General features: G+C 40.1%; 1 long non-coding RNA gene across 1 annotated transcript; it reads left to right on the forward strand.

Moving 5' to 3' along the window:
• The first annotated feature begins 16,298 nt into the window (after positions 1-16,298).
• LOC148592863 (uncharacterized) lies at positions 16,299-18,533 on the forward strand. Its single transcript, XR_015913869.1, has 2 exons — positions 16,299-16,425; positions 18,099-18,533. It is a non-coding gene; the product is annotated as an uncharacterized LOC148592863 (long non-coding RNA).
• The last annotated feature ends 6,152 nt before the right edge of the window (positions 18,534-24,685 follow it).

Below are 24,685 nucleotides of genomic sequence, written 5' to 3' on the forward strand. Positions count from 1 at the left end.
TTGTTATACTCAACTTCCAGTGGTTTCTTGAACCATATGATTTCTCACTAATGCTTTACTTCTGTATATGATAATGCAAATCTTAAAAACAAATACGTACTGAAGTATGTACTTGTGAATGCATGACAGTTAGCCATAGGAATGTGAAAGTAAAGGACAGTAAAAAAGCCTAGTGTGAAACTGCTTCGGTAAACTGCTTGTAAGCAACTGTTACAAAAAAAAAAAGCATATTTTTTGTTATCTTCAATTTTGCTTAGTTTCATTATGTTCAAAAACATGTATGATTTCCAAGAAGTTGCTGAAGAAAATTGTCACTGACATCTGTGAATTTTTCCTGAAGGTCTTTTTTTTTCCTGTATTCTCACCCCTCCTGTTCAGCTAAACAGCTCAATAAAACGCAACTGCAGTTTGATAAACTGAGTTTTTCACTGATCTCCAAAATACAGTTATACTCCGTTTATTTTTTGCAGTATTTTTCTGTTGCCACTCTTGTTATGAGTCTACAGTGGTTTGTCATTTCTTTTTCATGTCTTCAGCATCAGGCCTTGGTAGAAACCTACTTGTGATGTCTACAAGAATTACGACACAACACCAGGGATCTGGACATGCAAGCTGGAAGCAGATAATATTTCTGAGACCAGCTGGAATTTAATTTCAAATAACGAAAAAAAGCATTTGGTGCTTTAATGGGTTGAATTTAGCAGAAGGTGTTTTGAAGAAGCTTGCATCAACTTAAAAGAAAAGCTTTGGCAATCCATTCATACAGGATTGCTATAGTATACCAACAGTCTCATATTGTAAGACTGAGTTATAGATTGAAGGTACAGCTGGAACACTGTAAACAAAGATGATACCAAAACTCAAGATCTTTGTGTTTGTGGAAGTACTGCTGGCAGAGCCGAGGACTCTGCGGGCTGGATTCTGACCGGAATTTCCCTCTGCTACCAGGTGGCCCTGTTTTGCAATTCTGTGACGGGTATCACGAGGTCAGCCCTGGGGGGATACTGGGGGAATATGTTTGTATAACCCAGGGGAGGTACATTCTACTGATCCTTGGTGCTGAAGTGACTTAATCTACTTTTATTTATATTTCTGTCCGTTTTTTTGTAACTGAAGTTGTGAAACCCCCTAAGTGCACCATAGTGTATCAGAAGCAGAACCTTGCACATTCATCCCTTCACCTGCAAATGCAGCATGCATTTTAAAAGCGCTCAATATTTGTCTCATTATGCTGCCAATGAAATAAAAGTTAGATCCACTTCTCCTTATTAATCTCCCTCAAAGGCAAACATATAAAGCACTGTTGACAAATCTCTTCCATTTCATAGACTTTTCTGAGGATACTTGGATGTGGTTATATGAAGATCTGTCATGTGCTTATCACATGGCTGGTTGACACATGACAAACTGAGTGTACCTGGCTGCACGATGGGAGTGTTCATACATGAGGTGTAGGAGATGCCTGAATGTGTCATCTTAACAAAATGCAGGAGGTGAAGGAGATTAAAGCTGTTTATGTGATACGTCCATATACTCCCAATGCCTTTATACACACCCCCCCGGCCCGGAACAGCAAATGCCTGTCTATGGTGTCTGGGATGGTAGAGAGGATGCGGAGCTCTTGACAGAGAGAAAGAGGGCCAGGAAGTGTGTCAAGTCTAGCTGGATTACTTTAGCAAGCAGGATTTGGCCTGCATCACTGCGGTTTTAGCACTTGTGGTGCAGCACGGTGCAATGTAGGAAATGCAGATTTCTAGGTAGTGCCTGGAACTATAAAATAAATTAGAGCAATTTACTCGGCTTTGGATCTAGAAAAATATAAGAGGTAATATTCCTTAATATTGCTTCTGGAAACCAAATTTATTCTGAATTAAAAGCTAGTCTGTCTGTAAGTGCTGAATTTTTGTCAAGCAGAGGTATCTGATATCTTTATAAATCCTATGGATGGTGAATATTTTAAACTGCTAATCTGCAAGTTAACTGACCATGAATGCTGGAAAAGCAAATTTATTTTGTCATTTTTCAAACTCTGGAATTTTTTTGATTATGCTGTGCAATTTTAAATGTTTCTGTAGTCTAGAGCAAGAGCTGTGCCTAGCATGCTAGCTTAGCTTTAAATTTCTGAGTGAGGCAGAGCTGGCATTTGGAACCAGGTGCTCTAGATAACTGCCCTGAACAGTGTGTGGATAGCTGTCTGATATGTGTGATGTTCTCTTTCATTTTGAACAAATCTTCTGTACTTGCTGGCATGGTATATGGTCCCTTCTCATGGAAAATTTTGGTTCTGATGAATAGAAATTATATAAAAAAAGGCAAAAACAAAAGAAAACAAACCAAAAAAAAAAAAAAAGGAAGAGGAAAAAAAAAAAACACAAAGTATTTATTGAGATGTTTTCCAAGTCTCTAGGGACTAATTTTAATTTCAGCTCCCCCTTAAAACTATTTTTAATTTGGACCACCCAAGAAGCAGCAGAGGAAAAATAAAAAAGGAATTGCTGTATGTGATGCATGTCAGTAACTAGAATGTCCCGGGCTTAAACTGTGGGTTCTGACCAATGAGAATATGTGGTACATCTATATGAAAAGTTGCTTACTGTATGACATGTATTCACCTAATCTTAAAATTAACTATGAGGAATAAAGTTAGGAGTCCACAGGAGTTAAGGAAGGTTTGTATTTACTGCTCAAACACTCAGAAATTTCCAAGCATTTTGGTTTGAGTGCAATAGCATGCAGTTTACCTCAACATATTTAGGCTTTGTCCAATTTCATTTTTAAGGATAAAGCTTGTGTTTTCTTTCTAAATGTCCAAAAACTTTGAGAGATAAATTGCTGAAAAAATAAAGTTTTTAGGAAAAAAAAATTTAGGTGAAATTCTACTGCCTTGGCTCAATGCAGTTCCTGTGAAGCCTTCAGACAGTGAGATGGTGAGATGTGCCATGAGCATAGAATCATAGAATCATAGAATGCTTAGGGTTGGAAGGGACCTCTAGAGGTCAGCTAGTCCAACCCCCTTGCACACTCAGGGTCACCTAGAGCACATAACACAGGATTGCATCCAGGTGGGTTTTGAAGATCTCCAGAGGAGACTCCACAACCCCTCTGGGCAGCCTGTTCCAGTGCTCTGTCACCCTCACTGTTCATAAATTTTTCCTTAAGTTCCTGTGGAACTTTTGGTGCTTCAGTTTCCGGCCATTACCTCTAGTTCTGTCGGTGGCCACCACTGAAGAGAGGCCAGCACCATCCTCCTCACTGCCTCCCTTGAGGTACTTATAGACACTGATCAGGTCCCCTCTCAGCCTTCTCTTCTCCAGGCTGAACAGGCCCAGCTCCCTCAGCCTCTCCTCATAGGGCAGATGTTCCAGGCCCCTGATCATCCTTGTGGCCCTGCGCTGGACTCTCTCCAGCAGCTCCACATCCCTCTTGTCCTGTGGAGCCCAGAACTGGACACAATACTCCAGATGTGGCCTCACCAGGGCTGAGTAGAGGGACAGGATCACCTCCCTCGACCTGCTGGAGATGCTCTTCTTAATGCACCCCAGGATCCCATTGGCCTTCTTGGCCACGAGGGCACACTGCTGCCTCATGGTCAACTTATCATCCACCATGACACCCAGGTCCCTCTCTGCAGAGCTGCTCTCCAGGAGGTCAGTCCCCAGCCTGTACTGGTGTCTGGGGTTATTCCTCCCCAGGTGCAGAACCTCGCACTTGGCCTTGTTGAATTGCATGAGGTTTTTCACCGCCCAGTTGTCCAGTCTGTCCAGGTCCCTCTGGATGGCAGCGCAGCCCTCTGGGGTATCGGCTACTCCTCCCAGTTTGGTATCATCAGCAAACTTGCTGAGGGAGCACTCTGTGCCTTCATCCAGGTCATTGATGAATAAACTGAACAGGACTGGACCGGGGACTGACCCCTGTGGGACACCACTAGCTACAGGCCTCCAACTAGACTTGGCACCGCTGATCACCACTCTCTGGGCCCTGCCATTCAGCCAGTTCCTAATCCACCTCACTGTCCACTCATCTATCCCACACTTCCGGAGCTTGCCCAGGAGGATATTGTGAGGGACGGTGTCAAAAGCCTTGGTGAAGTCAAGATAGACGACATCCACCGCTCTTCCCTCGTCTATCCAGCCAGTCATTTCATCATAGAAGGCTATCAGGTTAGTCAAGCAAGATTTCCCCTTGGTGAATCCATGCTGACTACTCTTGAGCACCTTCTTGTCCTCCATGTGCCTGGAGACAACGGCCAGTATGAGCCGTTTTATCACTTTTCCGGGGACGGAGGTGAGGCTCACTGGCCTGTAGTTGCCTGGGTCCTCCTTCTTGCCTTTTTTGAAGACTGGTGTGACATTGGCCTTCTTCCAGTCTTCTGGCACCTCCCCTGTTCTCCAGGATCTTTCGAAGATGATGGAGAACGGCTTAGCTATGGCATCTGCCAGCTCCCGCAGCACTCTGGGGTGCATCCCATCAGGGCCCATGGATTTATGGGTATCGAGGTTCCTTAGGTGCTCTCTGACCCAATCTTCCTCTACCCAGGGCAAGTCTTCCTCTCCACCAGCTTCTTCTCTTGTCTCTAGGGCCTGGGGCTCTAAAGGGCTGCCCTTGGTAAACACCGAAGCAAAGAAGGCATTGAGCAACTCTGCTTTTTCTGTGTTATTTGTAACCAGGGTGCCCAGCCCGTCCGCCAGCGGACCCATGTTTTCCCTGATTTTCCTTTTGTTGTTAATGTATTTAAATAAATTTTTCTTGTTATTTTTAACGTCCCTTGCCAGATTGCGTTCCAACCGTGCCTTAGCTTTCCTTGCCGCATCTCTGCATTCCCTGACTACGTTCCTGTATTTCTCCCATGGGACCTGTCCTTTTTTCCACATTCTGTATACCGCTGCCTTCTGCTTGAGCATTGCCACAAGCTCCCTGCTCATCCACGCAGGTCGCCTGCCCCCTCTGCCTGCCTTCCTACACACAGGGATGCACCGTTGCTGGGCGTGGAGGAAGTGCCGCTTGAAAACTAACCAGCTCTCTTGGGCCCCCCTACCTTCTACGGCGCTAGCCCATGGGATTCTACCGAGGAGGTCTCTGAAGAGGCTAAAGTTGGCCCTCCTGAAGTCCATGATTGCAAGGCTACTTACAGCCCTGCCTCCTCCTCATTGAATCCTGAACTCCACCAACTCATGGTCACTGCAGCCGAGGCTACCCCCAACCTTAACATCTCCTACTAGGCCCTTCCTATTTGATCGCCCGAGGTCCAGTAGTCCACCTCTCCTCGTCAGCTCCTCCACAACCTGTGTCAAAAAGTTATCGTCGACGCTCTGCAGGAACCTCCAGGACTGATTGTGCCTGGCTGTGTTGATCCATTTGTTGCCATTTGTTGCAGCTGTGATCACAGGTACTTGTTTTGTGGTAGGGTACCTGGGTTTTCTCATAATCTGTGGCTCCTTCAGAGCCCTGTTGCCAGTGAGGCTCTCTATAGAGCCAAAATGCGCCGAGTCCTTCACGTTAGTTAGGTCTCAGCTAGCCACCGAACATGGATTCTTCACCACTAGTACAGAAAAGACAGCCAGGGGCCTTCACGGTGGACATAACTGCACGTGGTATTTGAAAAATCTTATGATTTCTTTGCTGAAATCCGTTTGGAAAATAAAGCGAGTCTGTAGCCTTGGTGTTTGTGAAGAAAAGCTTCAAAAACATGACCTGAACTCACCCTACATCAAAAGGCAAATAAACCACACAAATGTATTTATTTATTTTTCAATAACTCATGTTACAGCTAATCTCATGATGTTTTGTGGTTTGACTCATGGTTTTCAAAAGCCTGAGGTTGGCAATAGTGAGTAATACATATAATGTCACATACAAAGCAAAGCCAGCCTGTATTTAGCAATTATTAATTTTTTTATTCAAGGTTTATATAATGCCAAAACCAGATTCTGCCGTGTGATCTGTGCTCAACAACCCAGGCAGAACTTGAATCTCGACAACTACATCCTATCCGTAAGTAAATAGTTTTGTACACCGCAAAGTTGGTGAGCTCTCTTGCCTTAGGAACTTGTGTCCTCTCTCTTCTACATTACCCTCCTCCACCCTCCCAGTGTCAGGTTTTTGCTCTACCAGGTAGGCAGTGGACATGCCTGCTCTGTGTGCGGCCCCGGAACATACAGTTTGATAGGAGTTTGGGTTCTGCCTTTCTTAGAGTGGGGTCATGCTTTCTGTAGCCCTGTTGCTGAGGAACCATCATGACCTTTGAGATGTCCCTTTTTTCCAGGTCTGATTGAAACTGGCCAAAAATTTCAAAATTATTAGGGAGATGCTGGATACATCTCTTTTTTTTCCCATTTGGAAATTAAGCTGAAAATAAAGTCTCATAATAAAGCTCCTCTATACTATGTACATGACGATATCAAAAAAGAAAAGGAAAAAAAAAAAACTTGATGATCATTAATTCTAAAGGCACTCTTCTTATATGCATTTCAGCTTGTACATTTTCTCTGTGTATTTATTTGCCACTTTTGCTTTGGGCTTTATATGGAAACTATATACATAAATACATTCAGAAAGGGAAAAAAAGAAAAAAAAAAAACTTATTTCCCAAATCACCTATCAAGATTTCACCAAATTTGTGGTTTCTTTTTTATCACACAAAGAAAGCAGCACTCAACAATGATCAAGCAGCAAGTTAATTGCCTTAGCAGCCATTATATCTCACTTAGTAGTACCAATGTTGGTTTTCTGCAAAAAGATGATTTAACACTATGCTATTAGTGCTTTAACACTTAAGTGTTGCAAGTGCTACTAGAGCACTTTTAGGCTGGGTGTGTGGAAGTGCAGAGCATTACTGCATTGATGCTGATCATTTCCATGTGTTTTATCCAGTGGAAGCATAGTACCTTTGTGGACCTCCATCCGTCCAGCTAGGGAAGAGCTGGTTTTCTTGCACCACATGCAGGGAACCTCAGTATTTCACAGCCCATTTGCAAGGATTAAATCTCACTTTGCATCCATAACTTGTGAGCTAATTAACTCTTTAATTATTGATTCACTACTTCTTTGGGCTCTGCACACATACAATAATTATCTCCATATTTTCTTTTTTCTATTCCAGTGTCATAGATCAGAGCCGCTTTTAGACAGCTAGTATGTTTTTCCAGGCCCTTCAAGAGAACAGATTGAATATTGAGATATACTACTTTCAGCCCAAGGGTTGCAAAAATCAACTCATCTTTTACTCCTATCAGTAATTATGGAATATTAATTTGGTGAAGAAGCCTCGTTATACAAAATTTCATTAAAGTTGTGTGGAAAAAAAATCACTGTAAAACTGTTAGAGAGAGAGAGAGAGATCCTTTAAAAACACTGAGAAAAAAACATCTTCAAATTTTTATTATTAGAGATTTAGAAGGGTTTCTGCACTTTTTTTGCAACTAGAAATGAAATTCCTCGATTTTAAAACCTAACTAAGCTTACTAAGATTACTGCTAATATTTTAAAACCTAACTAAGCTTACTAAGATTACTGCTAATTAATGTTATCAAAAGAGAGCAGGATTATTCTGCTGTCTTCTTATCTCTGCATGATGAGTACCTTCAAAAATCCTCCCTTCTCCCATTAACAGTTGGATGTCATTTGAAAACTGGGTAATAACAGTTACTATTCTCAGCAGAACTGTTGAAATCCTCTCTCTGGAGGCTGATATGTAATAGAATATGCACTCCACATTTCAACTTTAGATGTGTATATAGCTAGATTATTTTTCCACAGTAATTGAAAAGCTAGGGATTTGCGGGCAAAGAGAGCAGCAGGATATCTTCTCAGGTTGCAGAGGTTGGTCAAAGGTCAGAATCTCATGAATCGTCATATACTGGTTTCCTAGTGTATCAGTCAGAATTTTATCTTATGTAATTTCTGGTCTTTTCTCCCAAGAACTCCTGAATCCTAAATTCCTTGTTTTAGTATCTATGATAAGTCCCACCTCTTTCATTACTCATCTTCCCCTTCTCCATTTTGATTCTAGATATGCAGTTAAATTTGTCATTTTGTTTTGCAGCATAAGAAATTTACTTGTATTTGCAACAAGCTATGCCTGTGCTCTCTCTGTGATTGTTCCTCTGTTATGAATTGTATGTTCTGCGTGTGAGAGGTTGACTTAATTGCAGTTTTTCTCACACTTGCACAAGACATGTCTCACTTGATTATACATTTAACCATAAGTCTTCATGCTTGTAAGGTAAGAAGCTAACATCATTTCCATGTGCTGGTTTGACTTCTTGAGTCTGATGGAGAATCAATTGATCAGTTGCTACCTGTGTGATTTTTTTGTTGTTGTTGTATTTTGGATATATTACAAACAGTCTGTGAACTGTTGTTATTTTTGTGTAAGCCTGGGCTTGAGATTTATGCTTGACCATCAGTATGGACATAGCTGATGGATAACCAGCTGACTTTCCATAGAATTTGCATCATATCTTCTGTTGATTTCAAGTCTTTTTATTTTTAGTATTATAGGAGGTTTGGCAATAATCTTCCTTTATATAGCATAGTAGGTGTAAAGTAAAGAATTAGTGGGAAATCATTTTCAAGCAGTCATTTTCCTCATTGTCTGCTCTGAGCTAAGATGTTTGTTATTGCCGAAAGCATAGCCATGGAACTTGCTGGATATTTTACAGTAAACACACCACCCCTTAATTACATCACAGTAGCTTAAACAGATTTGTACAGCCATTAAAAAAATCAATACTTAGCTTTTAGGTGATGAATTAATTAATGGAGTGAGAATGCTGAAAGTTTGCTTTATCCAGCACTCACTCTGCCTTTTTTTCAGCTGCAGCATCAATAGAAGTGCAAGGTTGCATGATGTTAATAGGTTGAAAGTGTTTATGAAAATGTATCATTTTCTGTCTGGCATAGAGACGATTCCAATAAAACTTCAAAACTTCATGCTATTCCAGAAAAATGAGGCCAATTCTTTCTTTCTTTCCTTCTTTCCTTCTTTCTTTCCTTCTTTCTTTCCTTCTTTCTTTCTTTCTTTCTTTCTTTCTTTCTTTCTTTCTTTCTTTCTTTCTTTCTTTCTTTCTTTCTTTCTTTCTTTCTTTCTTTCTTTCTTTCTTTCTTCTTTCTTTCTTTCTTTCTTTCTTTCTTTCTTTCTTTCTTTCTTTCCTTCTTTCTTTCCTTCTTTCTTTCCTTCTTTCCTTCTTTTCTTTTCTTCTTTCTTTCCTTCTTTCTTTCCTTCTTTCTTTCCTTCTTTTCTTTCTTTCTTTCTTTCTTTCTTTCTTTCTTTCTTTCTTTCTTTCTTTCTTTCTTTCTTTCTTTCTTTCTTTCTTTCTTTCTTTCTTTCTTTCTTTCTTTCTTTCTTTCTTTCTTTCTTTCTTTCTTTCTTTCTTTCTTTCTTCTTTCTTTCCTTCTTTCTTTCCTTCTTTCTTTCCTTCTTTCTTTCCTTCTTTCTTTCCTTCTTTCTTTCCTTCTTTCTTTCCTTCTTTCCTTCTTTCCTTCTTTCCTTCTGTCTGTCTTTCTTTTTCTTTCTTTCCTTCCTTCCTTCCTTCCTTCCTTCCTTCCTTCCTTCCTTCCTTCCTTCCTTCCTTCCTTCCTTCCTTCCTTCCTTCCTTCCTTCCTTCCTTCCTTCCTTCCTTCCTCTCTTCCTTCCTCTCTTCCTTCCTCTCTTCCTCTCTTCCTTCCTCTCTTCCTTCCTTCCTCTCTTCCTTCCTTCCTCTCTTCCTTCCTTCCTTCCTTCCTCTCTTCCTTCCTTCCTTCCTTCCTTCCTTCCTTCCTTCCTTCCTTCCTTCCTTCCTTCCTTCCTTCCTTCCTTCCTTCCTTCCTTCCTTCCTTCCTTCCTTCCTTCCTTCCTCTCTTCCTTCCTTCCTTCCTTCCTTCCTTCCTCTCTTCCTTCCTTCCTCTCTTCCTTCCTTCCTTCCTTCCTTCCTCTCTTCCTTCCTTCCTCTCTCCTTCCTTCCTTCCTTCCTTCCTCTCCTTCCTTCCTTCCTTCCTTCCTTCCTTCCTTCCTTCCTTCCTTCCTTCCTTCCTTCCTTCCTTCCTTCCTTCCTTCCTTCCTTCCTTCCTTCCTTCCTTCCTTCCTTCCTTCCTTCCTTCCTTCCTTCCTTCCTTCCTCTCTTCCTCTCTTCCTCTCTTCCTCTCTTCCTCTCTTCCTCTCTTCCTCTCTTCCTCTCTTCCTCTCTTCCTTCCTCTCTTCCTCTCTTCCTTCCTTCCTTCCTCTCTTCCTCTCTTCCTCTCTTCCTTCCTTCCTCTCTTCCTCTCTTCCTCTCTCTCTTTCTTTCTCTCTTTCTCTCTTTCTCTCTCTCTCTCTTTCTCTCTTTCTCTCTTTCTCTTTCTTTCCATAAATATATATTTTTGGTTGGACACACATACCCCTATTGCCCACCCACCAAGGTTTGTATCTTTCACTTCTTTGTAATAAATATCAAATGAGGTCTAGGTGAGTTTTACATAAGGACTGGATTAGCTTTGCAGCAAGAAAATGCTAATGACAAATCCAAGTGGTCTACCTAATACAAATCTGAATTTGGCAGAATGCAGAGAGAATGATAAAATAAAACTTTTAATTATTTTTTCCAGTCATTACTAGGTTGCAGCTAGCTCTGAAAAAGCCTAGCCAAATGGTAGGAAGAATCGCTCTATTCTCATATTGTTTCTGGAGTTCTAATATTGTTTCTAGAGAAATTATGGCTTGACTTCAAGCATTTCTTTAAAAACATTTCATAGGATCATTTCAAAATTTGTATGTGATATTTTGTTCTAAATTGGGAAGAGCTGGAAAATGCCTAGACTGAGAATTACCCTTGTTCTTTTTCCTAAAACAATTCCGCTCTGATTAAAATGAATATGCTACAAAGATCAGATAAAATAAAAGCTACACATCCGTTATTGCACTGACTAGCTTGTAATTCTCATGAGTCTAAGTAACTCTACATATTCAAGCTCTTGCTTACATGATCAGAGCCTATCATACTGCCCATGCCTGGCTTGTGTTACTGTTGTCTACTTTGTTCAGGGAAGTCTTTAAGGGAAAACAAAATGAAACAAACAAACAAACAAACAAAATCTTTTGCAAGTACAACTTCTGCTTCACAGTGAAAGTTCTTTATTTGTAATGATACAGGAAAGAAGATGACAACTGTTTGTTTTAGCTAGAATGTTTAAGTGTTGCAAGTAATATACTAAATGGTTATGTAAGGAACAAAAAGCTGAACTTTTAGAAGCACTAGATATTTCTAAATAGTGACATTGAATTAGTTCAAAATTTACTTTTTAATCTGTCCTGTGCAAAAAATCCTCACTACCCAAACGCACAATATGATTGCTCAAGAAGTTATAGCTGACAGTAGTAGCTACTTTGTTTAACACATTCATTTCATGATCATTATCTGAGATTTCTGAAATATATAGTTCTGTAAATGCATGGCTTTGATGTATGGTGCACCTACTTCATAGAACAGTTTCACTGTTATTTGAAGAAGGCTTCACTCTCTTTGGGGAATTAGCATAAATGTATATTTAATTTAAAGCAATACTAAAATTAAGTATTGCTTTAAAAATCTAGCGGTATTCTGTTGTGTCACTTGGCTGCCTTTGATACTACATTTAACATATTCATACCTGTGTCAGAATTTCAACCAGGAACTTAAAATGACCCCAACAGATGTGACTTTCATGCTGGGCTTCCTCTCACTTAAAGTCCCTTGAGCAGAAGTGGGATCAACTGTGCTGTAAAAGGGACTTTTTCACTTTGTCAGATTTCAGGTGCAGGAACAAAACATGCCCGCTTTGAAGTATTCAGGCTTTCATATGTCTCTTGGAAGGCAGACCTTTCCTCGCACTTTCCTCGTTTGGCTGGAATTCTTTCTTCTACTAGACATACAAATGAAGAGTAAAATATATGAACTTTTTGCTTGTTTGTTTTTGGTTTTTTTTTGTTTTTTTTTGAGAAGTGATGGCAAAATTGGAGATGTGGCAGCATTATGTGGATGATTGGCATACTGCGTTGAGTTAGAAGTCTCTTCTCTGTACTACTAGCAGTGGCGTATATGCTCTTCCTAATGTTTTATTCTGGCACTCATTCTATTTACAGACATTCTTCAGGAATAGACAAGTCTGCTCAGATAAAACATGAACGAGCACATCCCGAGAGTAGCATTTTCTGACATTCAAATCCAGCATGAAATAAATACTTGTTTGCATTTGTGTTCAGATAGGAAGTGATAACACCAAAGAAAAAGAATCTTTCAATATTGCTAGCTCTGCATATGAATGAGAAAAGCCAAAAGACACTTTTTTTACCTTTGTGCATGTCCAGAGCAATTTTCACTCTCGAAGATTCAATTAAGATTTTGCTAGAATCTAAGCTTTAACGTTTTTATGTGAATATAACTGAAGTGAATTAAATGTTCACTATACGAATAGTGTTTCATATTCAAAAAGATTGTAATTTGTTTAATCATTTTGCTTGTTTGTTTCTCTTTTTTCTCACTTTTACATATCAGTTTTGAATGCCTTGTCAAGTTTAAGCTCTTGTACACCAGACCACAACCAGCCTTCAATACCAGGATATTTTTCATAGAAGGAGGTGCCAGGAAGGAGAAGCCAACCTGATTAAGGCTTTACTTGTATGCATATAACTAGGGGTCATCTAGCAGTCAATAATTTTTAGAGAGAAACTTTCCATATTTTTACTTTCTCCTTTGGTTGCATCAATGTTCATCTGGCTTGTTTGTTTCCACCTGTACCTGCTTTCTATCCCCAGCTCTTATCATTATGCCTTCTTTGGCATGCTACCCCCTGTATTCAGCGAAATTTTTCACTCAAAAATAATAAAAAAGGTAGCTAATTATTTTATGTCACTGCTAGGTTATTGTAAGTGGTTACATTGGTTTATTTTGAAATGTTGGTCATTTTTGTAAGGCAGTTTCAGGATGCATCATTGACTTCTAAAAATAACGTTGAAAGGTGTTTTGACGTAGGAGTGCTGTTCTCTTGGTAGTAAGAGGAAAAATTAAAAGCTGAAGCCATTTCCAGCTCTCCAAATGCAATTCTATTCACTGGCTGACTAATAAAGCAATTAGTTGGTAATGGTTTTCAAAGCCCATATACTTACATATTCTTCTAATGTACAGGGTCCATTTCATGCTGCACATGTGAAGTTAATGAGGACTTTTATATTCACATGTGAGAGGAGGGTTTCAATGTCATTCCTCCCCACCCCGGTGAACAATTATGACGAAGAAAGAATTTCAGTGTAAGCTTCTTTTAAAATGTCCTATCATTTTTTTTTTTTACCTCCTTTTCACTGTTAGCCTATGACTTCTGTTTTCTTATGAAGCTTCAGACTTACTAGCAAATGCTTCCTAGGACAGAGCACTAAACTGGAGCATTTAAAAAAGAGGGGAGTCTAGGACCCATGTCCTTGAATGCATGAAACCAACTTCAACAAATGCCAAGTTTTCAGCAGACTTCTGTGCTGTAAGGAAGATCTTTTCCGCTGAATGTCTGGCAAATGTATCTGTTCAAGAGAAATGCATCTCGTGGTTGAAAGTGTAGCCTCGCAGCAGGCTGAGCAGGACTTCAGAATAAATGAAACTGCTGAATGTGCATTTATTTTTACTCTAGATGTAACTAAATTGCTCTTAAGTAAAGCACGAAGTAATGAACCTGAAAGAAAGGAAACAATTTACAGCAGCTTATTCTAATTGCTACACCATGTACGCAGCTACCTTTGACAAACTGCCCCATCAGAGGGACAGGTCACAGGAAAGGAGCGAATCTTGACCTGACATCCTCTGCTTGAGCTTTTTCTGAGATCCCACATCAGGCTTTGCACTGCAGAGCCATTTCCCATCCATCCTATTTGCTCTGAAAGCACCAGCTGTTTCAGCTGCAGAGAAGGCATCTAATGTTGCTTCTGCTGTGTGATGCGTGGGTGGGTGACTGCGTGTCTCATATTGGTGAAGAGCTGCTAGCGGTTTCTCTAAATTGATAGGAGGAAGCAAGATAATAGAAGACTGGAGAATTTATACTTTGGAGAAAAGAGGATCAGAAGAATCATAGAATCATAGAATGCTTAAGATTGGAAAGGACCTCTAGAGATCATCTAGTCCAACCCCCCTGCACACTCAGGGTCACCTAGAGCACGTGGCACAGGACTGCGTCCAAGCGGGTTTTGAAGATCTCCAGAGAAGGAGATTCCACAACCTCTCTGGGCAGCCTGTTCCAGTGCTCTGTCACCCTCACTGTTAAGACATTTTTCCTTAAGTTCCTGTGGAGCTTTTGATGCTTCAATTTCCAGCTGTTTCCTCTAGTTCTGTCAGTGGCCACCACTGAGAAGAGGCCAGCACCATCCTCTGCACTCCCTCCCTTGAGGTACTTATAGACACTGATCAGGTCCCCTCTCTGTCTTCTCTTCTCCAGGCTGAACAGGCCCAGCTCCCTCAGCTTCTCCTCATAGGGCAGATGTTCCAGGCCCCTGATCATCCTTGTAGCCCTGCCCTGGACTCTCTCCAGCAGCTCCACATCCCTCTTGTACTGTGGAGCCCAGAACTGGACACAATACTCCAGATGTGGCCTCACCAGGGCTGAGTAGAGGGGCAGGCAAGAAGTTACTGTTCAGATTTCTTCTTTTTTTTTCACACTTGTTCTAATAGGGCTTATATTTTAGTCTTAAAAGAAAGGGATCTTCTTTCTTTGAAGTTCTTCCATTGTCATATGATCATCTGCATTGCTTTCCCTGATTCTCATGGCTAAACAATTATGTTTAGAACATTAAAATTGTGGTTGCCCTGGCTGGATTAAAGCCCAGACTGAGTCTTGCCAGTTGTTGAGAAAATAGAGAGAGTTCTTAAAGAAGTTCTGGTTGAGAGCGTTGTGGGGATGGGATATCCGCACTGTTTAAATCTAGGTCTAGGGTTCCTTGATTTAGGGAAATTCCCTCAGCTTGACTTTCCCACTGATGGAAGATATAATGTTAAAAAATATCCAAAAGAAGATTTTTGTGATTAATACATCTCTTGGGCTTCCTGTATGATAAAGTTGTCTGGTGTGGTGTGAGTGTGACTGGATTATGACTGCTGCCTGGTGTGGGAAAAGCAAAACTGGTTAAAAGTGCCTGTTTCTAGTATTTTGCAGTCTCATACAGAAACTTACAGGAAGCAAAATGGTATTCCACTATTCCTGCATAATGTTAGGACCATTTTTGTTGTTGTTGTGCTGAAATGCATTGGTTTATGCTAAGGAATATTTTTATAGTGAAAGCACAGAAAGTGTCGTATCTTCCCTGATGAGTATTTGCAACTTTAATCACGCAAGAGACTCCTCATTCACATCTTCATACTTTATTGCAAGATTGCTTTCTCTAATGACACACCTTATTGTTTCCGTTTCTTCTGCAGTTCTGAAATAAAATATTTTCTTTGATATTGCTGTGTGCCATAGTTTCTCAGCCTTGGTCAATACCAATTTTCTGTCCGTCTGGTTAGTTGTAGCTCTTTTCAGATCTTCTTTTCCTTCTCCAGTCACTGTTGCTCTCTGATCCCATCTGTACTCTGCTTTGATCTAAGAGAATTGCTGTCAGATGTGTGTGTAACAGTTTTAAGAATTATGGCAAGCTCAATTTTTCTACTTGTCTTTAATCACAGATGGCCCTTCTCCTTGTCTTTGTGTTCTGGTTAAGAGTACTGGGCATAAAACATTCCCATACTAATAAACCAGTAGACCTTATTGTTCCATTCACCTTGGAAGTTCCTGCATACCTCTTGGTGATTGCATAGCATAATAAGCATACAGAAAAAGGATATTTTTCAGACTATCCGTCAAGGTGTGCTTCTTGGGACACAATTGAATATTTTTGTTTTTATTTTGTCCAGTGCCTGCAAAAACTGCTGTTTCTTTTTCATTGCACCTCTCCTTCTTCTCCTGTTCCTTTATTTGAAATTTGTTGATTCTTCTAGTTACCAAATGAACTAAAGTGACTACAATAGGCACTAATGTGAAGAAAGCTCTATTCACACAGAGATTGTGAAGATTTTTTAGTAGTTTTTAAAAATTTTGTAGCTGCCAAGCTGGGAATAATAACAGAAATGACAAAAATCAGTCAGCTCATCCTGCTAGTTCATCATCTTACTGTGCAGTTATCTCTCTCTTCATGGGACATCTGTAAAACCAAATCTGAGCAGTGTCATCATTCTCCACCTGCTACATCTGTCTTATATGTCCTGCCCATCTGTCCTATTTTTGATTTCTTTCTCCAAGACTCTCTAGTCACACACTTCTAAATTAATTTCATTTGATTCCAGATAAAAAGTGGCTTTGATACACAAAATGAAAGAGTAGTTAAAGGTGGACTGTGTATGTTTGAACTTTCTGCATGGAGCTGATTGTCACCACCACTTGTAACAAGGACCATTGGTTTCTTACATGAAAAGCAAGCCTCAGGTAATAAATTTGAAAATTCGTGCTCACAAATGGATGCAAATGGATAACTTGATGAATTAAAAACCCAGCTGCACCAGTGGAGGTATCTGTGTTGTGAGGCTGATTTGTTTAAAAAACTTACTGATTCCAGTGTTTTGATTGAACTGATAATTTATTAAAGGACACAAAGAACTAACTCCTATTGACAGGACCTTCTTGAATAATTTAATATTGTTCAATGAATTTTCATGCTTACCTTTTTTTTTTAACAATTTATGTGTAAATCCCTTTTCATTAGTGGCAAACAGACCCATGTACCATACTTTTCTCCTACTGATGGAATTCATATGGCACAATTTTTTACAAAATATATATATAGTTGAATCAAAAGTTCATATTTAATCCTAAATCAGGTATGACCTTCCAGCAGTGGAAGGACAACAAACTCATTTAAAAGGAAGTTTTACATTATGTATTTATGCATAATTTCTTCTGATTTTTGATGGTGTCTCATGCTATTCTCTGAACTCAGAGCTAAAATCTTCCATTCCAGGAAAAATGTGACAAGCTCCAAATCCTAATATTTCTTGTCATTCCTTCTTATAAGCAGCCAGATTTGTATATTCCTGTACTGACATTAATAGCAGATTTTTTTTTTTTTTCAGTAAAATACTGTTTAAGACTTTCATATATTGGGGCATTAATTCCACAGCTTGTCTTGTTCATGATTCCAATATATATATATAATATATGTATAAATTCAAGTATATGCATATACTTGAGTTTGTAAGGGTAGCTTTTATATATTCTTATATTTTGGCCCAGTAAAACACTGGGGAAATGGCATAAAATTGCTCTCTGTTATCTTCTCTGTGATTAGTGGCATATGTTTTTTCCCTACTTTAAACTGTACCCTGACCTTCTGTAGATACTGTTGATGAGCTGTCTTTCATGTCTGCTGCACCTTGGAGTTTATATTTAGAATCTCAGCACATAAACATATCCTGTTACTTGCCATCCTTGAACACCCACCACAAACTTCCTCTGCTTTTATCACTGTCAAGTTCCTCCAAACAAATGCTAGCTATTTTAGACACTTTTAAAATTTATTTTTGCACCAGTTGACAATACTCCTGTTTGCTTTATTTCCCATCAAAATGTTCCCACAGACATTTTTTCCTCCTCCTTAATTCTGATATTTGACAAAGAAAATCCTGTCCGTTCTTTTCATTCTTCTCCCTCTGCTCTAGTGACATGGCATACAAATGTGGTGGCTGCCACACACATAGTAGATTTGTCTCCTGGTTCTCCAGAGAGATACTATGGATATGAACATAAAATGGTATGGCAGTGCGAAAACAAGGCTAGGAAATGGCCAGTGTTATCATTATTACCTGAAAGCTTTAGAAGATCCACCAGACAAACCACACTAGTGAATATCTTTTCTGTCCAGAAAGGCAATGCGATACTTTTTTTTTTTGTGTTGAGGTGACTGTGATATGAAAAGTGGCTTAACTGAATTTCCTGTCCCCTACTGTCTGGGAGCAACTGTTTTGGTAAAGGGCAGAAGGCAAAAAAAAAAAAAATCTTATTCTATTTACTGCTAGAGTTATTGTAGTCTAATTCTCTCAAGTATGTAGGGGATGGGACATTGTCAAAAGGATTCCTTTAGCTAAACCCCTGTTTTCCTGCAGAGGATTCTTCAATGCACTTACACATTGACTTCAGTATTGTTTAGCTGAGTAGCTGCGATCAGCTACATTACTGAACTGTGTTGACTGAACCAAGACCTTCAGATAAGAAGAGTGACAAAGCATTTTCAAAAGCTGTCTTCTGGGAGAAAGGGAGTTGATATAACCTAGATTTTTTTAAAAAAAATTAAATTTCCACATGCCTTTGCCTGTTACTTTAATGAGATGCCCAGTATTTGCAGCACTAATATCACTAGAAGTTATCTGAGTGACCTATGTAGCTCACTATTTTGTTTAGAGACTATCCCATCTCTTTTATCACTGCTCTCCTGAGTTTTCCAAATGTCATATTATTCAGCTCTTTTCACACCCCTGGCCAGCTCATCAACACAGTCCTTATCTAACCTCTCAAGATGATCTACTTAACACCTCATTAAATATATATATATATATATATATATATATATCTCCAGTTCATCTTCTGCCACTTCTTTGCACTTGTCAACAACTTCTGTTTTTTCCACCCTCCTTTTGCATGCGGTCCTTTAGGTATGTGGCTGAGTATTTGGTAATCATTAGTTTTTACTCTCTGATGAATTTTTCTCATACTGCTCCTATTACCCATATCATCTATATTATATACTCTTGCCTTTTTAGCTTACATTAAATAGCTACGTGTGTGTGAGGGGGGGTTGTTCTTGCTAATATATTATATGACTTATTTAAAACCAAGCTGTAGTAGCCCATTAAAATACATCCTCCGTCAATCTCATTTAAAAAAAAAAATCAAACATGCTGTTGTGTGCTTTTAGAAAGGCATATTGCTCTGGTTAATGTAGTTGCTGGAAATTTTTGGTTTAACTTTTCCGTAGAAATGGTTTCTTACTTGACTGGGGGTTCAGTATTTCTTAAAAAAAAATCCGCAGCTGTTTCTGAGGAAGTCAAATTAAGAATAATATGTCAGATAAAGATACGATCACTAGTTTTTTCTTTTACTGAAGCAGTTAAAACCAGAAGGTAATTTTCCCATTTTTCCTCCACATGAAGCAATTATGATTAAATGATATGGAACATGCCATCCTTTGAACATATTTTAAATACGCAAACAGCTCTCTTGGCTGTATTTGTGTGCTCTACCATATTTCACTATGACTTTGCTATACTAGAGGTATCTAGTATAGGCAATTCTTCAAACTGGTGGTGTTAGTTCGGTAATTATTAAGTATTATTAGTTCGGTAATTATTAAGTATTAAGTGGTGTCTTTGACAGCTGGAGAACAATGGACAATTGGATAAATAGTGACCATTCTTTTGAAATATTTAACAATAAAGTCACATGTCTCCTTCTGTATCACAATCTAATTTTTTCCTTGTACTCAAAATAGTCACTATGGCTTGGGGAAACACCAATGTGTGTTGCCTTCAGGTAAATACTGCTTTTGTAATACTGAGCATTGTGTATGAGGAACAAGAAAAATAGTTTCGATGTTAATGTGTGTCATGTGAACATGAGACCAATCAGGTTTCTTAGAACTTGTAATTTCCTGGTGTCTGCAAATGTTCAATGAGTATCTCTAGCAGGTGAAAACTGCCACTTATAACTCTCCATTTCCCAAATAACAATAATTTTTTTTTATTTTATGAAGAGTTCAGGATAAATTTTCTTTTGCCTCATTACCCATATGAAGGTTACAAGGGCATACCAAACAAAACTGAACACGACAAATACAAAATCATAAACGCCATTTCAAACTTACTTCAAAGACATCCAGGACTTCAGTAAGCTTGATATTCTGGTGACTTCTTTGGGTTCCTCCATTTCTTGATATGTTGAAGTGTTTATTACTTCCATTACTTGTTATGGATATTACCTCCATTACTTGTTATGGGGAAGCTTGCTTTTGTGGGAGATTCCATAAGCATTTCTGCTTACCTAGAGCACTGAAATGGTAAACCTACAATGTTCTAGGTGTACAGTCCTGGACCAAACTATAGGTAGAAGTACAGTGTTGCATTCTTAGAAAAAGTTTCCCGCAGAGTTACCTTGCCCAAGCTAGAACTCTAGTAGGACTAGAGTATGAAATTTCTCTTGGTGAAGTTGCTATGAACCTCAATTTTAAGCTCTGGCCAGTTTTACCAGAATTCCATAGGAACTTAAGGAAAAATTTCTTAACAGTGAGGGTGACAGAGCACTGGAACAGGCTGCCCAGAGAGGTTGTAGAGTCTCCTTCTCTGGAGATCTTCAAAACTCGCTTGGATGCAGTCCTGTGCCACGTGCTCTAGGTGACCCTGCGTATGCAGGGGGGTTGGACTAGATGATCTCTAGAGGTCCCTTCCAACCCTAAGCATTCTATGATTCTATGATTCTATGAATTAGCCCGGGCAAGAGAAAGCTGCTTCTGAGTGCATAGAAATGAGAAATGAGCAAGAGTACCATAGTACACCTGATGCCCTTATAATCGCCTTGTTCTTTTGCTGTCTGAATTTTGGCTAGCATGGAAAATCTGGCCTTTAATTTCAGTATGGTAGAGAAACAGCAACAATAAAAAAACAATCTGAACCCCAGCAACATGTTTTTTTCCTTTTTTTCTTTTTTTTTTTCCCTCCATGTTGCTGATTTCTCATAGACTATCATCTCCACAGGTCCTGAGTAAGAAAGCATCTGAGTAGAGGATATTGTTGGCAAATCATTTATGTTACCATAGCAAAAAAAATGCGTTCTTGGAACCCACTAATAAATCTCACTAATAAATCTTGATTATGATAAAACTAGTGTGTATAAATCCCTGTCATAGTAGAAAGGTGACAAATAATGAAAAGGATGAATAGGAATGATGGAGGACAACATTCTGAGTTAATCCATCAGCCCTTATGTGTAGCTGTCTGCTTGTGCATGCCATCAATGTCATAACAGCAACAGTCTTTGGAGAAATTCTGCGTAAAGTAATCCTTAGCAGTCCATTGAAAGCACTTGTTTGTTTCTCAGTTTTTTTTTTTTTATAAAAATTGTGCATCTAATGACTTAAGACTTATGCTTAGGGGGCTGTCAGCAACACCAGCATAAATAGTTCATTCAGCGAAAAAAGAAGAGGAATAATATTAGTGCAGCAAATACCTGGAGAGTTGCATTATTCTTTGCTTTCCTTACCTTGCTCAGAAGTGGGAGCAACAAAGACTGTATTGCTACTATTGCCGTTACCTCACTGTAATGGCTCCCATTATTCATAGCAGGGCAGCGGAGGTCACTTCCACGCGCTTTGTTCAAGGAACCCTACTATTCATCCTTTATTGTCCTCTAGATTGTGAGCTGCAGCAAATGGCTTAGGGAAACAGTCTTTTCCATCTTCATGAGATATAGATTTGACCTTGAATTGTCCTTGTGTTCTCCAGTGTGATTGTATGTATGCCATGAAGAAGATTTTTGAGCAGACTTAAGAGCATAAAATGAAACACTGATTTTTTTTCCAGCTAAAAAACATAATAATAATAAAAAAGCATAGGAAGACTAAACATATAGAAGATTGTGGAAAGCTTCAAACACTTCTATAGGTGGTTAAGGTGATTGAGCCCTAAGGGTTTTAACTGAAATTTCAATATATTTTTTCCTAGTAATTAGAAGGAAACTTACCATACTGCAGGTATGACATAAATGAAATGCCTTCCACATCAAACTGACATCACAGTCTTGGAATATTTTATATTTTGCATGCAATTATATTTTCTTGTGTCTGAGCACAGTAAGAAGACTAAAAAGGCAGCAAACACGTAGCTGGGCAGCCATGCTGACAAAGGACAATATCTTTCCTTTAGATAATACAATGAGTCAAGCATCAGCTAAATTTGTGTATCTTCCACTCAGTGGTGGGTATTTTTGAACTTTGTATTTCTTTAGCTTCAGAGAAAAATACAGAGAATGCTCTGCAAACCAGAGGAAATATCCCCAATTTGATTAGTTGTGAAAAACCTATGGAAGGTCTTGGAAGGCAGCTTGATTGAAAAGCTGAAATAATTAGTTTTTGCAATGTATAAAATAGAGGGTTTACTGAGTGCTTTTTTTGATTGAACGATTTGGCACTCTTCATGAATGAACCGAATCCATAAACAAGAAGTGATTGTCTTTGTTTTTATTTTTTATTCAAGAGTGCAAAGCATCTCATTCAGTCAACAAAGTGAAAAGGTTGATAGAGAACATGCAAGCATATTTCAACACTAACATAGAGGGAGAGAATTTTATAGTACTTACTGAAGCCTGCTGAATTGTTAATTTTCCTGGAGCTGTTAAGGTTCCACAGGGGCATTGCTTCCACTTTGGCCTTTTCCTGAAATTATAGTCTCCACAGACGGAAGAGGAATCTGTATATATTAGACAAGTTTGGAGCTTGATTTTATTACCCTGACATGGACTTACCATTTCAGACTGTCATTTCTTGTATATCCTGGGTTCTATATATGGGTTCTATAGAGGTCAGGCTATTTCCATCCCAAAGAATATCAACATGGATGGCAGAGCATGTGGTAGTGTAACTAGTATATTTCACATATCAGAGAGCAGGTTGATTAAGGCAGAATTCAGAAGTCATTTTCTTCTAGTTTTGAAAACACATCAAAATCAGAAATCTGCAAAGTAGTGACAGAATGCAAGACACTAACACTTATATAAAGTTACGCACTGCAATTAGCTGTAAGATGCCAAGCTCAGGAGAGAAACACAATAATCAGAGTTCAGCAGAAACCCTGAATAGCCCTCTGTCTCATCTTCCTGTGTAAATATCTACACCAGACACATTCTTAGGAGTACCTGCAGAAAAAAAACCCACTTATCTCACAGCAACCATGGCTCTTCAAGGTTCCGTAGTCACTGAGAGTTACCTGTCTATCTCTGTTTTCTTGTAGCATTGAATGCGAAAAGGAGTTTGTTTAAATCCTTTCACAAGAATATTGTAAAGCTCAGAGCACAAGTCCAGCCATCACTAGCTAAAAAGTCTTGGTCTTTGCAAACCATCAGTGGGTGGTGTAACTCCTATGAAGAGAATCCTAGTGACACTAAATGGAACAGCAGATTATTCTTCAAAGATATTTGGCACGTGGAACTTGCTGATAGTGACTCTGCACATGAAAGGTGCACTACTACTGCCTCTGGCTTCTAAAAGCTCTCCTTGAGGAGACAAGACACAGTGATCAAAGAACCGCTAAGAGACAGAGGTTCTTATGGATCAGTTCCATTCTATATCCAAGCTGCAGATGAGAAGCTTTGTCTTCTTGACGCTTTGGCCAACACCACAAACACTCTTAATCATGAAGCTCCTGTCAGTGAAAACAGCCAGCTACTGGAAAAGATCTTTGTGCCTTCCTAAGTGAGAGCACAAAACCAACGCTAGAGAAGGAAATTATGTAAAGAAACATTCTGTGTCAGTTTTATTGTTTATTGTTATTTATTGTTCTGCTGATATAGAAGATCACTCTACCAGAGAATACTACCACATGGCACTGTCTGTGGCTTAGGGTCACAGCAAAAGAAGGGACTGGAAGAAAATGTTACTGAGCTTCAGACATTTCTGGCTGCTGTACCTGTGGAGAAACCCATAGGAATATGCTACGATAGTAGAGTGAGAGACGACGAGACGACGAGACGACGAGACGACGAGACGACGAGACGACGAGACGACGAGACGACGAGACGACGAGACGACGAGACGACGAGACGACGAGACGACGAGACGACGAGACGACGAGACGACGAGACGACGAGACGACGAGACGACGAGACGACGAGACGACGAGACGACGAGACGACGAGACGACGAGACGACGAGACGACGAGACGACGAGACGACGAGACGACGAGACGACGAGACGACGAGACGACGAGACGACGAGACGACGAGACGACGAGACGACGAGACGACGAGACGACGAGACGACGAGACGACGAGACGACGAGACGACGAGACGACGAGACGACGAGACGACGAGACGACGAGACGACGAGACGACGAGACGACGAGACGACGAGACGACGAGACGACGAGACGACGAGACGACGAGACGACGAGACGACGAGACGACGAGACGACGAGACGACGAGACGACGAGACGACGAGACGACGAGACGACGAGACGACGAGACGACGAGACGACGAGACGACGAGACGACGAGACGACGAGACGACGAGACGACGAGACGACGAGACGACGAGACGACGAGACGACGAGACGACGAGACGACGAGACGACGAGACGACGAGACGACGAGACGACGAGACGACGAGACGACGAGACGACGAGACGACGAGACGACGAGACGACGAGACGACGAGACGACGAGACGACGAGACGACGAGACGACGAGACGACGAGACGACGAGACGACGAGACGACGAGACGACGAGACGACGAGACGACGAGACGACGAGACGACGAGACGACGAGACGACGAGACGACGAGACGACGAGACGACGAGACGACGAGACGACGAGACGACGAGACGACGAGACGACGAGACGACGAGACGACGAGACGACGAGACGACGAGACGACGAGACGACGAGACGACGAGACGACGAGACGACGAGACGACGAGACTTTTCTC

The sequence above is a fragment of the Tinamus guttatus genome, unplaced genomic scaffold (genome assembly GCF_059628265.1).
Source record: "Tinamus guttatus ecotype Peru unplaced genomic scaffold, ASM5962826v1 Tinamus_guttatus_pri_ptg000497l, whole genome shotgun sequence".
NCBI classification, from domain to species: domain Eukaryota; kingdom Metazoa; phylum Chordata; class Aves; order Tinamiformes; family Tinamidae; genus Tinamus; species Tinamus guttatus.